At 37.7% G+C, this 14659-nt stretch overlaps 1 protein-coding gene and 1 long non-coding RNA gene across 5 annotated transcripts in view; both read left to right on the top strand.

Annotated features, from left to right (window-relative positions):
* The window catches only part of FHIT (fragile histidine triad diadenosine triphosphatase), a 1766300-nt gene that overhangs the window by 1117065 nt on the left and 634576 nt on the right, over positions 1 to 14659 (top strand). The window lies entirely within an intron of this gene.
* The window catches only part of LOC126064400 (uncharacterized), a 33503-nt gene continuing 30448 nt past the window's right edge, over positions 11605 to 14659 (top strand). The window contains exon 1 of the long non-coding RNA XR_007514503.1: positions 11605 to 13193. This is a non-coding gene — a long non-coding RNA (uncharacterized LOC126064400). The remainder of the gene's footprint in view (positions 13194 to 14659) is intronic.

The following is a 14659-nucleotide window of genomic DNA, read 5'->3' as shown; positions in this document are numbered from 1 at the left end:
ATTTGAACTTTTTCCTACCTCATTGTTGCTGAAAAAATCCTTCCATTTGGCTTTTAATAGGAGTCATTCTATGAACAGTATTTCATAACCAGTTACTGTGTTCAAAGTTTTGCATTTATATGATAATTTATAGTCCAAGTGCTTTTATACTTGTATAAAAACGAAAAACCAAACCCACTGCCGTCGAGTCTATCCCGACTCATAGTGACCCCACAGAACAGAGTAGAACTCCCCCATAGAGTTTCCAAGGAGTGCCTGGTGGATTCAAACTGCTGACCTTTTGGTTAGCAGCCATAGCACTTAACCACTACGCCACCAGGGTTTCCTATACTTGTATATCCATTATAGATTCTGCTGCTTTTTCTCTGAAAGGAGAAACTGCGTTCCTATCCCCATATTGCAGGTGAGGTCACTGAGGCAAATGCCTGGGCCCTTGAAAATGTGGACTCAGTGTCAGTCAGATAGAACCATCTCACTGCGCAAGTACGTATTGTGAATAATGCTGCAGTGAACTCTGGTGTACAAGCATCTCTTTCAGTCCCTGCTTTCAGGTCTTTTGGGTATATACCTAGAAGGAGGATTTCTGGATCATGTGGTTATTCTGTGTTTGACTGTCTGAGTACCTGCCAGACTGTTTTCCACAGTGGCTGCACCATTTTTTTTTTTTTTTTTTTTTTTTACCAGTGATGCCTGAGGCCCTAGTTTCTGCATATCCTTGCCAGCACTTGCTGTTTTTCAGCTTTTTGATGATAGCCATCTTAGCTGGTGTGAAGTAGTGGTTTTGATTTACTTTTCTTTTTTTTTTTTTTTTAATGACTAATGATGTTGAGCACCTTTTCGTTAGCTTATTATACATTTGAATAACTTCTTTGGAGAAATACCTATTCTTTTGTCCATTTTTATATTGCATTGCTTTTTGTTGTTGTTGTTGAGTTATAGCTCTTTATGTATTCTGAATATAAGACCCTTATCAGATAAATGATTTGCAAATATTTCCTCCCATTCTGTAGGTTTTCTTTTCACTTTCTTGCTAATGTCCTTTACACAGAAGTTTTTTTTTTATTTTGATGAAGTCCAATTTATCTGTTTTTTTTATTATTATTATTTTGTTGTTGCCAAATCCAAGGTCATGAAGATTTGCCACTATGTTTTCTCCTAAGCATTGAAGTAAGAATCTAACTTCATTGTTTTTCACATGGAAATTCACTTTTGCAGCAAAATTTGTGGAAGTCACTATTCTTTTCCCATTGAATGGTCTTGGCACTCTTGCCAAATGTCAGTTGGCCATAGGTGTATGGGTTTATTCCTGGACTCTCAGTTTAGATGTTATTTTTTAATGGTTATTTATATTTTGAAAGTATTTACTGGCTACCTACTATTTTAGTTTTCTATTGCTGCCTTAATAGATTATGACAAATTTAGTGACTTCAAAACAACACAATTTATTATCTTTATAATTCTGGAGGTCACAAGTCTGAAACAAGTCTCACTGGACTAAAGTCAAGGTGTTGGTTGGCAGGACCATGTCCATTTCTGGAGACTCTATGGGAAAATTCTTTTTTTTTTTTTTTTTTTTTTTTGCCTTTTTCAGTTTCAAGAGGCCACCTTCATTCCTTGGCTCATGTCCCCCTTTCTCTATCTTCAGAGTTAAGAAGGGTGAGTTGAATCACATCACTCGGACCTTCTCTTCAGCCTCCCCTTCCATCTTTTAAGGACCTTGTAATTACATTTTGTCTACCCAGATAATCCAGGATAGTCTCCCTATTTTAAAGTCAGCTGATTAGAACCTTAATTCTATCTGTAATATTAATTCCCCTTTGCCATATATGGTAGCATATTTACAGATTCCAGGGATTAGTACAGGGACAACTTTAGGGGACCATTGTTCTGTCTACCATCCTACCATGGATATGTACTATGGAGGATATAAAGTAAAATAATGTATAGTTATTACAATTAAGGAAGTTTAGTGCTGAACGAAAAAATCAACTCCAGACAATCTAAACCACACTGCTGGCCAATACTCTGTCTCAGAGTTTCCCTCACCACTAAAAAAAACTTCTTCCTCCCTGATCTCCAACTATGCCAATCCCATGCCATATTTCCTGGTCATAATTTTAGGGTTGCCATTGTTAAGTGCTTATTGTGTGCCAAGGACTACAATCAACATATTAAAGTATAGCTGTGAACAAAATGTAACTGAACAGAAAAATGAATATATTGCTATAAATAAATCATGAGACAAAGTAATTTTCCTAAAACTCTTAGTGATCTAACCCGACAATGAATAGTGAAAATTGCAAATTATCCCATAAATTAAGTCATGTGTAATATCCTCAATCTAAATTCTCTAAGAGATGCAGGTCCTTACATATGTGATGCTAAAATGTTTAAAGTTTGGACCCACTTTCAAGGAGTTAAAGAAATAGAGTGTTAATAGCAGAAAAGCTTTCTTTTCTTAGCTACCTTCTTTGCCCATTTAGACTTCAAGGACAAGTTTGAGGATCTATAAATGATATCTGTAGTTTGCACTTAAATCTGAAGGTTATTTATTAAGTGACATTTTCAGTGAGATACAAAACCTACCTCCTGGTTAGTGGATGGACGAAGTCATTTTTAGTACATGTGAGAAAGCAGTGAATCAGAATATTTATAGTTTTGCACTTTTTAAAATGTCCTTCAAATATGTGTGCATATAATAGCTTCATAGAATATCAAGTCCAAGTTTTACAGGACTTTGGCTAAATATCAAAAATGAGCCTCGGTAAGTGGGATTACATTGATACGTTCATAATAGTCAACCCACTCCACTGTTGTTGAATTGATTCCGACTCATAGTGAACTTTTAGGATAGGGTAGAACTGCCTCATAGGGTTTTCAAGGCTGTAATCTTTGCAGAAGCAAACTGCCACATCTTCCTTCTGTGGTGTGGCTAGTGGGTTGCAACTGCCAACATCTTGGCTAATAGCTAAGGACTTTAACCACTTCACCACCAGGGGTCCTTGATAGTCAATGCTCTAGAAAACTATAATGCCAGAAAACTAATTTATCAGGAGTTGTCCTAGACCACATTTTTTTTTTTTTAACCTAAATTGGTCATTAGCAAGCCCTTAAATTATTATGGTGTTGGTGAAGAATATTGAATATCCCACAGACTGCCAGGAGAAAGACCAAATCTGTCTTGGAAGAAGTATAGCCAGAATGCTCCTTAGAAACTTATTCTTTAAAAAAACAAAAAACCAAACCTGTTGCTCTGAAAATCATTATTACATATAACAATTTGCAAGAATTTTCCATTGATTATATGTGTGTTTAAAATCAAATACCCCTTCGAGGTTTGTTATTTTAAATGAAAACAAAACAAAACTCTATAACATCCCTTCTCATGGTCTTTACTTCCATATTTCTAAATAATGTTCCTATATATATTTTTTTAATTTCAAGTTTTTTCTGTTGATTTCTGTCTGTGGAAATAGAGGACTTAATTGTCCTTCTTCCTCTGCCTCTGTTTCATGGCATGTTCCTCCTCCCTTTCCCCCTTCATCCCAGTATAGTTTTACTGACGTTTTGATTAAGTACATATTCAGTGTTTACAATAGTATACTACTTAAATGCTACCAAAATTTTGACCATGAAGTAAACTAACCATCACAGTTCCTTTTCTGCAGGACTGTTATTTTCTCTGGGGGTCAGAATTGTCTTTCGTTCTAGTTGGTTTGGTTTTCTAAATACTTATTACTGTCTAAATCCCAAACCCTTCACCAGTTGTCTAAATACCCTCTTAAGATGTTTACGTGCTTCTTGTATTCTATCAACTTCATCTTCCTGAAGAAGTCTTTCCTGGAGCCTTGCCGTCTACTCCTTGGTATACCCCATGCCCGGGGATTCTCTATTTGACCCTTTATGGGAAAAAAGCTTTAATTGTTGTTCTGGGTCAGAGCATGGCAGTTGCTGGCTATAAGGAGTGTAGAGCAGTTCTGATTGTTTCTTTTTTCTTTCTATTTTTTTCAGTAATAGCTTTATTGAGATATCATTAAATACATACCATACAATTCACCCATTTAAAGCGTACAAATCAATAGTTTTCAGTATATTCACAGAGTTGTGCACCATCAGCACAATCAATTTTAGAATTGTCTTATCGTTTTAGGAAGAAACCCTGCACACAGTCGCAGTCACTCCTCGTCTCTGTCTCTATGTAATTCCTTTTTGGGGACATGTCATGTAAATGAAATCATACAGTATGTGATCTTTTGTGACTGGCGTCTTTCTCTTTGTATAATGTTTTTAAGGTTCATCCATGCAGTCACATGCATTAGTACTTCATTTCTGCTTATTGTTCCGTTGTATGAATATACTGCATTTTATTTACCCATTCATTTGTTGGTGGATGTTTGGTTTATTTTCACATTTTGGCTACTACAAACAATGCTGCTATGATCATTCATGTATTAGTTTTTACACAGTTATATGCTCTCATTTTTCTCGGGTATATCCTTAGGAGTGAAATTGTTGGGTGAACTGGCAATTCTATTTCTAACCTTTTGAGGGACTGCCAGACCCTTTACCAAAGTAGCTACACCGTTTTACTTTCCCACCAGCAGTCTATGAGGGTTTTAATTTCTTTGTACCTTGCGATAGTTGTTATAATCTGTCATTTTGATTGTACTGTGTGTTTTAAGAATAGTGTGTGCATGTGAAATGGTATCTCATTGTGGTTTTGACTTGAATTTTCCTTATAATTGCTAACACTATTGATCATCATTTCATGTACTTATTGGCCATTCGTATACCTTCTTTGGAGAAATGTCTTTAAATTCTTTGCCAATTTTTAATTGGGTTATATTCTTATGATTGAGCTGTAAAAGTTCTTTTTATATTCAGGTTACAATTCTCTTATTAGATATATATGATTTGCAAATATTTTCTCTTATTTTGTGTCTTTTCACAAAGGACATTTTTTAATTTTGATGAAGTTCAATTTATCTCTTTTTTTTCTTTTTGGTGTCATATTGAAGAAACTATTATCTAATCCAAGGGTACAATGATTTACACTTGTGTTTTCATCTAAGACTTTTATAATTTTAGCTCTTACATTTTGTTCTCTCATCCATTTTGAGTTAACTTGTGTATATTGTATGAGGTAGTGATCCAACCTCATTCCTTTGTATATGGAATGCATCTGCCCCCAAACCACTTATTGGAAAGACTATGCTTTCTCCATCCACAGAACGTCTGGAGATGTCAGAGCTCAGTGGCTTTCCGAATAGGTCCATATGTGTCTTTGTCTTCAGAGTGTGTGTTTCGTCTTCACTATAATTATGTTCATTCATAGAAAAGTTGGAGAGAGTTGGCATAAAGAAAACACAAGCTTCAGTACATATGCCCCAGAAAAGATGGCTCAAGAAAACAGATTCTTTATTGAGGGAAGCTGTAAAAACATTGTGGGGGTGGCGTCTGACCTCCTCTAACTTCACAAATGGAAAGGAGAATCAATATCAACAGCCCAAGGCTGATTTCTGTGAGGCAGAGGTCAGACATGCCTCCCCTCCGCCATTTTTACCAATTCTGACAAGAGCTGTACCCCCCATAGCACTCTCTACTTCTCTGCTGGGTTTGACAGTTCATTGCAAGTGGCCACACAGAACTCGTAGGCAATACTCATGATTATGGGTTTATTAGGGAAATTAACAGGTTACAATACAGGTTCAGGAACGCTCAGGATACAGCTCTTCCATCAGGACACCCTCTTCCCAACCATGCTTACAGGCATGCCTCTCTCTGGCCCTTGGCTTATTCAAGATATTTTATGTAAATGACATCATACAATATTTGCCCTTTTGTGCCTGACTTACTTCACTCAGCATAATGTTTTCAAGGTTCATCTGCGCCATAGCATGTATCAGACCCTCATTTCTCTTTATGACTGAGTAATATTCCATTGTATGTATACACCATATTTTGTTTATCCATACATCTGTTGATGGGCGTTTGTGTTGTTTCCACCTTTTGGTTGTGATCATTTTGTTACCATGTACATAAGGTTTCTTTTTTGTTCACTAATTTTTTTTTTTTCACTTGTCACAGTGGTTCAAGCGATTGACTGCTAACCAAAAGGCTGGCAGTTTGACACCACCAGCGGCTCCCAGGGAGAAAGATGTGGCAATCTGCTTCCTTAAAGATTTACAGCCTCAGGGACCCTGTCAAGCTGCTGTGAGTTGGAATCAACTCAAAGGCAGTGGATTTTACATTAAGATACTTATCATTGATTTTTTTAGCAATTCAATTATGAGATATTTTGGTGTGATTCTTTTTGTTTTTACGCTGCTTGGGGTTCATTGAGTTTCTTTTATCTGTAGGTGTGTAGTTTTCATCAAATTTGAGAAATGTTCAGTGATTGTTTCTTCAAATATGTTCTTACTTCTCTCTCTTTTTATCTTTCAAATATACATATGCTAAGCCAGTCAGGTCACTGAGGCTCAGTTTTTTGTTTTTTTTTTTTAACATTGTTTTCTCTCTGTTTGGATAACATTTATTAATATATTTTCAAGTTTACTTATGTTTTCTCCTAAACTGCAAGCTCATCCAGAGAATTTTTTGATTTAAGATATTGTATTTCTCAGCTATATGTTTTCTTTCATTATTTCTTATAGTTTCTATTTTTATTCTCATTATGTTCATGTTTTTCTTTAAATCCTTGAGGATAGTTACAGATGCTTTAAATTTCTCATCCGCTAATTCCATCATCACTGCCATTTCTTAGTCTAGCTGTTGGTCACATTTTCCTGCATCTTCACATGCCTAATGATTTATATTGTATCCTGGAGTTTGTGAGTATGATGTAATTGTGTAAATGGATTTTGTTGTTTCCCTTTAAGGGTAGTTTAAATTTACTTCAACAGACAGTTACATTTCTTTCATTGATCTCAATCTTTTCAAGGCTTTGTTTTGAGCTTTAGTGGGGCAGGAATAAAATAGTTTTCACTTTAAGACTAGTTAAGCTAGGCTATTGAGGCCTGCATGTTCAACAATGCCTGTCGCTCTGATTGGTTAGAGCTTGAACATCCCCCCATCCTGCTTAAGCTCTGAAGATTGCTTACTTTACAGTTCCCTGGTAGTTAGTTGGACTTTCGGTGTTGATTAGGGTTCAGCCAAGTATTTTCCTTATAAATTTACAGTCTTATTTTATCATTCTTTCGTAATTGTCAAAGGAAAAAAAAAAAAATGGATAAGGAGATTGATTTTATTCAGGATATTACAATAGGAAGGAAGAAGACTCCAGATCTGAAGATCAGAATGTCTTGGCAATGTGGTTTTACTTTCAACTCTTATAGGGAGAATTAGGTAAATTACAGGTGGGGTGATATACATTTGGGATTGTTTCGTAATCAGAGGTAGTCTCAGTCAGTTATCTGAAGAGGAGATGTTGACTTCTGTTTCTGGCTCGTTTTAGGGAGACAGGCAGTTCTAATCTTAGCCAGTCACTCATGAGAGGAAGAAGTTGGCTAAATGTGAAAGGAAAAGAGGTCTTTATTTGACCTTGTCAGTAGGTTCAACCTTGTTACTGGTCAACAAAGGAATCAACTGCGTGTCGTATGGGAGTTAAGGGAGACAATGGAGGATAAGACAGTAGATCATACGGAGAAAGGTGGTTCTTTGCCATAAGCCGTTTCCCAGAACTAAAAGGATGGAAGGGTTTCTTAACAATGCTGCTTTCCAGGAGCACCCAAAACCCATTACCATGGGATCGGACCCTGTAGGACAGAGCAGAACTGCCCCACAGGGTTTACAATGAGTCGCTGGTGGATTTGAACTGCCAGCCTCTTGGTTCACAGGTAAACTTTTAACCATTGTGCCATCAGGGCTTCTCTAGGAGCACAGTGCTCAGGTAAACCTCAACATTGCCAAAGCCTATTTGCACTTATCTAGAGCCCTGGTGGTGCAGTGATTAAGAGCTATGGCTGCTAACCAAAAGGTCAGCAGTTTGAATCCACCAACTACTCCTTGGAAATACTATGGGGCAGTTCTACTCTGTCCTATAGGGTTGATATGAGCTGGAACCAACTTGACAGCAATGGGTTTTGTTTGGGGTTTTTTTGTGTATTTTTTTTTTTTTTTTAATTACACTAAGGCTCTTTAATTCTCTTTGAAGCAATATTATTTTGCTGGTTCTTTCATTTATAAATTATTTTTTAACACATGTTTATAGTTACATAAAAGTAATAATCTTATCCTTTTAAAAATTATACTTTGACATACCTTAGATCTTGGTGTGTACCATATATAGTAGCCAGGAAGGAATATTTGTGAAGCGAAACTTATCCCTTAAAGTTTCTCCTAAATTTAACTTACCATGAGGGTGATCTTTATGCTGAAGATTATCTGATAGCAGAATTATCCCTTTACAATACATTCTGAGGTTTGTTCTTGCTTGACTTCTGAAAATCCACAGGTTCTGTTATATATGAATAGACTACCATGCTAGTTATTAATCTATCAGATTAAATATATCCTTAAAAACGTCTACATTTTATGACAATAAAGAAACTTCCTCATCAGCAAGACTTATGCCCGTGATGTTATACTATGGTTAGTTGTTTCTGAGATACACTTTTTTTTTTTCCAGCTTAGTATCACTGCAGTTAGCATGTCCCTTGCATTAGTGGCATCTGAGATTTGATATAATACAGTAGGTATGTATTGTGCTTTTCTTTTCTTCTCTGTCATGAATGTAAGAAAAAAAGTGGTATAATAAATAATTTTGTTGGAATTCCTTAGGGTTCCAAGAGCATTTATTGTTAATAGAAGTTCTGTGTTAAATCTAAATCCACACCAATCTTTTTCTTTTTAGTTTGGTAGTTCATTCATTTATTAAAAGTTTTCAAACTTCTAAAGAAAAGTGAATACACCAAGTTTCTTAATATTCCCACCATGGAGGAAGAAAAATATCTTCTGTATTTTATGCTTTGTCTCTCTTGACACCACGTTTTGCAGTAATCCCGTAAACAAGGTATTTAAATATCTCTCTGTATTGTCTGTGAGTTTCCAGTAGTCATCGTATTTAATTGGCACACTCAGTGATTAGTCTCCAAGGCACAGCAAGTCCCTGGGTGGTGCAAATGGTTAACTCGCTCAGTTGCTAACCAAAAGGTTGGAGGTTCATGTCCACCAAGAGCTACCCTAGAAGGAAGGCCTGGCAATCAGTCCCAAAAATCACCTTAGTATGTCTACTCTGACATACATGGGGTCACCATGCATCAGAATTGACTTTACAGCAACCGGTAAAATTCATTTCTAGGTCCCTACCTTGCATCTTGGAAACCCTGGTGGCGTAGTGGTTAAGTGCTATGGCTGCTAACCAAAAGGTCGGCAGTTTGAATCCGCCAAGCGCTCCTTGGAAACTCTAAGGGGCAGTTCTACTCTATCCTGTAGGTTCACTATGAGTCGCAATTGACTCAACGGCAGTGGATTTGGGTCTGCGTTACCTTTCATCTTACCGCCTCTTGATGTTTTCCTTGTTTTTCTATCACTTCAGGGTTCAGAGCCCCTAGCTTGGCATAGGAATTATGACCCCCTGTTTATTTCCTCCCACCTTCCCCCTCTGGATTCTAATTTACATTGCATACCCTTTCCTGAAACCCTGTGGTGGAGGCATTTGGGGAGGCATTATTTGGTTTGAGTCAGCCTGCCCTGCTACTTACTGTCTGCAAGAACCACGGACAAATGAACTAACCTCTCTGAGGCTGTGCTTTTCTGTTAAGTGGGGCTAATAATAGTACTTAGCTCCTGAAGTTACTGTAAGGATTTAGTGAGGTAATGCATTTAAATCACTCAGCCCAGTCCATGCATTTTTTAAGGGATTTCTTTAAAAAAACATAATCAAGCTGTTATTATTTGCATTTTCTATAATTTAAGCTCTTTCACATCCTCTGCTCCAAATGTTTTGATGTTTTGTAATAGCCCTGAAGCCTCTCCCCACACTCCTACTCATATTCATCCTTTCAACTTTATCTTCAGTTTGGAATTCAAAGCTTTAATCAAGTTTTTATAGTTTTCCCATTGAACAGATTCTATCTCCAGTATTCAGGACCTCATCTGCCTCGTCCTAGCAACAGGTGTTCAAAGAAGAATGAATGAATTCTAGTGTCCATTTCCAGCATCTTAATTTTCAGAAATCTTAAAGGTTGTAGGCAGGATGTCTGCCCACTTCCTCCTATGTGCCCAGCCACAGCAAGGCCACAAGGCCGGGCCTGGTGCAGTGATTCCTATCAAGCTGGTGTGCTTATAACCTTGGTAATCACCTTTAAATTGGGTTAAACAAACAAAAAAACCCAAATCCGTTGCCATCGAGCCCCATCGGGTTTCCAAGGAATGGCTGGTGGCTTCAAACTGCTGACCTTTTTGTTAGCTGGCAAGCTCTTAACCATTGTGCCACCATGGCTCCTTGAATGGGATTCGGGATGAGAAAATCTTTCAGAACCATATCAGGTTTGGATTTCTGTCAACTATTACAATTCAATACACCATGTGTTCCAGATTTCACAATGATAATCATAAGAGGTATCGCAGAAATTTGGGGGCTTTTCAAAGTGGGGTGTACTCTTGGGAACATATGTCAAAGACATAATGCACTGGACAACTAAGGAGATGAATTTAATCAGGCTACTGCAATGGGGAGAACGTTTATTAAAAAAGGAACGTCTCAGAGAAAAGGAAGAGGGCCTGAAGTCTTATAGACGCGGACAAAGGAGGGAATCACAGTGTAGGGTGACGGTGGGTCTTGTCTAAGTCACATGCGGAAGCATGGCTGTTTTCCATTTCCGGAAACACAAGCATGGGGTGGATGCATTTCTTAACCATCACTCTTTCCTGGGAGCACAGGGCCCAGGTAAAGCTCAGCACTGTCACATGATATGCCACAGGGTATTCAGAGTCACAGGGTAGGTAAGGCATCTCTTCTTGGAACGTTAATTTTACTGTAATCCTTGAGGGTGGAAGTAATATTTTCATTGTTTTTCATGAAAGCCAACATTTTGCATAGTACAGGTAGCCCCCGACTTACTGTGGGGTTTTGTTGTGACGTGACAAGTCGATTCTGACATAAGTCAAATACCTCTTTTTTTTTTTCTTAATTTTTATTTTCTTTATTATTGTCTTTTACTATCAGTATCTATAAATTTGATCTTTATTTGTCTTTGGAGTTTTGAAAACATTACATATAAACTTACAGATGTATTTTAATAATACATAAAAAAATACACAAATCGTAAAAATTTACTCCCACAATGAAGAAGAGTCAGACAACATCAGCATTTTCTCAGTTGTGGTAATAAATCCACTTGTGGAAGATTCTGTATCATCTAGATTATCCCTGGGAATGGGAATGATGTTTCTAGTCAGAAAATTAGTCACAGTTGTCTGTATGGTCCTTTTCTTTCTTTCTGCATCTGTTTCATGGTAACATCTCACTGCTTCCTGAATCTGCCTATCAACTTCAGCAAAGCGATCAGTGTTAGGGTTCATGTTTCAAGCAACTGAAGCCCTTGATTTAGTTTACAAAGAACTCTAGCAAATACTTTAACTGTAAAATTTTTTGACAACTTCTCTCCTTCTTCTTCCTCATTATTATTTCTGTCTTCTTCAGCATTTCTTCCCTCTTCAAAATCCATTAAGTCCTGACCTGTCACATCCCCTTTGCCATGATCTACGAGCTGTTCCACATCAGCAATATCAGATTCTGAACTGAGCGTTCTTCCCATACGGACCGTTTTTCCACCAATCTCTTCCATCGTATTATCCTGATCAAATGCTTAGAGCACGCTCACATCACTCAGCAATTTTTTCTGTATCCCCTGCATGCATTTTGCCATAACTTCCTCTCCAGAAGATGCAATGTTCCAGATACACTGAGGGTAGAAGCATGGTTGGTGGTAACAGGAATACGTCGTGAGTCAGGGACTACCTGTGTGTGTAATCAGTGTACATTTTTAAGATAAAACATGAGAGTTCAAAGAAATTTCTGCTCCTAGCATTTTCCTTTATTTGCCCCCTCCCCCACAGGCAAATGTTCATTCCCTTTGCCTATGTTTGTTTTGTTTACTGCCTTCAAGTATGCTCTGACTCATGGTGACCCTGTGTGTATCAGAGTAGAACTGTGGTCTATAGGTTTTCAATGGCTGATGTTTTAAAGTAGATTGTGAGGCCTTTCTTCAAGGAGCCTCTGGGTGGACTAGAACCTCCAACATTTTGGTTAGGAGCTGAGCACATTAAACTTTTGTACTACCCAGGGACTGGCTTGCCCATGTTTTCTATGTAAAAGCTTGTGAAGCGTGGGCCTAAGGCATTCCGTAGTAGCTATGTATGTATACGAAAAGCCAGATTTTAAGTGGAAAAATTGGCATCAGCAAAGGAAGAAAAGTCAGAAAGCAAAACCTGTATGTGGGACCTGAGGATTTCCTTTTGGCCTGTATGTAGGTTGGGAATGGGGAGGAGGTGGGCTGGCAGGGGAACACGCCACTGAAAGAGTAGAGGAGGTTGTAAAATTGGCTTTGAATTGCAGTGAGGTGTCTGGACTAAATTCCTTTGGTAACTGGTATCCATTGGTGGTCCTTGAGCAAGCAATGGAGGTGTTAGAAGTTGTACCTATTCTTAAAAATTTCAGAAATAGGTAAAATCAGACTCCCATATAAATATGGAAATCAACACATGGTAAAGGGAAACTGGCAGATGTTATAACTGGTTCAAGAGAGAGAATTCAAAAACAGATACGTTTATACAACAGGAATGTTGAAATGAATGTATAAATGGAGGCAAAACTGGTTTTTTTGCAAGGGAAGGAGAGGAAAGAGAGAAGTCAATTAAACCTCTATCAAATAGGACATAATTTGTATGTCATTTTGCATTGCCATCAGTTACTTACAACTTTGTTCTTGTTGTTAGCTGCCATCCAGTCAGCCCTCGCTCTTGGGGACCCCAGGTACAACAGGACTGGACCCTTGTGATCCACAGAATTTTTGTTGGCTAATTTTTGGAAGTACATTGCCAGGCCTTTCTTTCTACTCTGTCTTAGTCTAGAAGCTCCACTGAAACCTGTTTGAGATCATAGCATCACATAAGGCTCCACTGACAAACAGGCGGTGACTGTACATGAGGTGCATTGGATGGGAATCTAACCCGTGTTTCCTGCATAGAAGGTGAGAATTCTACTGATGAGACACCACTCTCCCCACCTACAACTTAGGGTTGTAAAATAATTCAAAGTAAATGGACAGGTGTAGACAATGTGCAGTTTTGCTACTATGTATGTTAGAGCTGGAAATCAGTAAGGTTATTCTGATAACTGAATTTGGATTGGGGGTAAAGAAACATGAGGTATTAAGAAGAGTTAGGATCCCGGATAAGCAAAGCATTATTGAAGAAAAAGCACAAAGTGGGGGTTGGGGGCTCATACTACCTGATCTCGGAACCTCCTATACAGCCACAGCCTGGTACTGGTACAGTGATAGATAGATAGACCAATGGAACAGAATCAAGAACCCAGATTTAAATCTATCCACATATGGTCAGGTGATATTTGAGAAAGGACCTGTTAAAAGACAATCCTTTTAACAAATGGTGCTGGCAAAACTGAACGTCCATCTGTAAAAAATAAAAAGGAAGCAGGACCCATACCTCACACCATACACAAAAGCTAACTGAAAATGGATCAAAGACCTAAATATAAAACCTAAAGCGATCAAGATCATGAAAGAAAAAATAGGGAGAAAGCTAGGGGCCCTAATACATGGCATAAATACAATACAAACCATAACTAACAATGCACAAACACTAGAAGATAAACAAGATAACTGGGAACTCCTAAAAATTAAACACTTAAGCTCAACAAAAGATTTCAGCAAAAGAGTAAAAAGGAACCTACAGACTGGGGAAAATTTTTGGCTACAACATTTCCGACAAGGGTCTAATCTCTAAAATCTGTAGACTACTTCAACAACTCAACAACAAAAGTACAAATAATCTAATTCAAAAATTGGCAAAGGATATAAACAGACACTTGGCCAAAGATGTCATTCAGGTGACTAACAGACACATGAGGCAGTGTTCATGACAATTACCCATTAAAGAAATGCAAATCAAAAAAGTACAGTGAGATACCATCTCACCCTGACATTTGACATTACTGGCACTAACCAAACAAACAAAAACATAAAATAACAAATGTCGGAGAGGTTGCAGGGAGATTCAAACTCTTATGCACTGCTGGTAGGAATGTAAAATGGTGCAACCACTATGGAAAATGATTTGTCACTTCCTTCAAAACCTAGAAATAGAAACACCATATGATCCAGCAGTCCGACTCCTAGGAATATATCCTAGAGAAATAAGAGCTGTCACATGAGTAGACATATACATACCCATGTTCGTTGCAGCATTAGTCACAATAGCAAAAAGATGGAAGCAACCTAAGAGCTCATCAGCAGACAAATGAGTAAACAAATTATGGTACATGCACACAATGGGATACTACACAATGATAAACAACAGTGATGAATCCATGAAACATCTCACACCATGGGTGAATTTGGAGGGCATTATGGTGGGTGAAATAAGTCAATCACAAAAGGACAAATATTGTACGAGAGCACTATTATAAAAACCC

Source organism: Elephas maximus, chromosome 20 (assembly GCF_024166365.1).
Source record: "Elephas maximus indicus isolate mEleMax1 chromosome 20, mEleMax1 primary haplotype, whole genome shotgun sequence".
In the NCBI taxonomy this organism is placed as follows: domain Eukaryota; kingdom Metazoa; phylum Chordata; class Mammalia; order Proboscidea; family Elephantidae; genus Elephas; species Elephas maximus.
The sequence above is the reverse complement of the archived record's forward strand: the minus strand, read 5'-3'. Positions and strand labels throughout refer to the sequence as shown.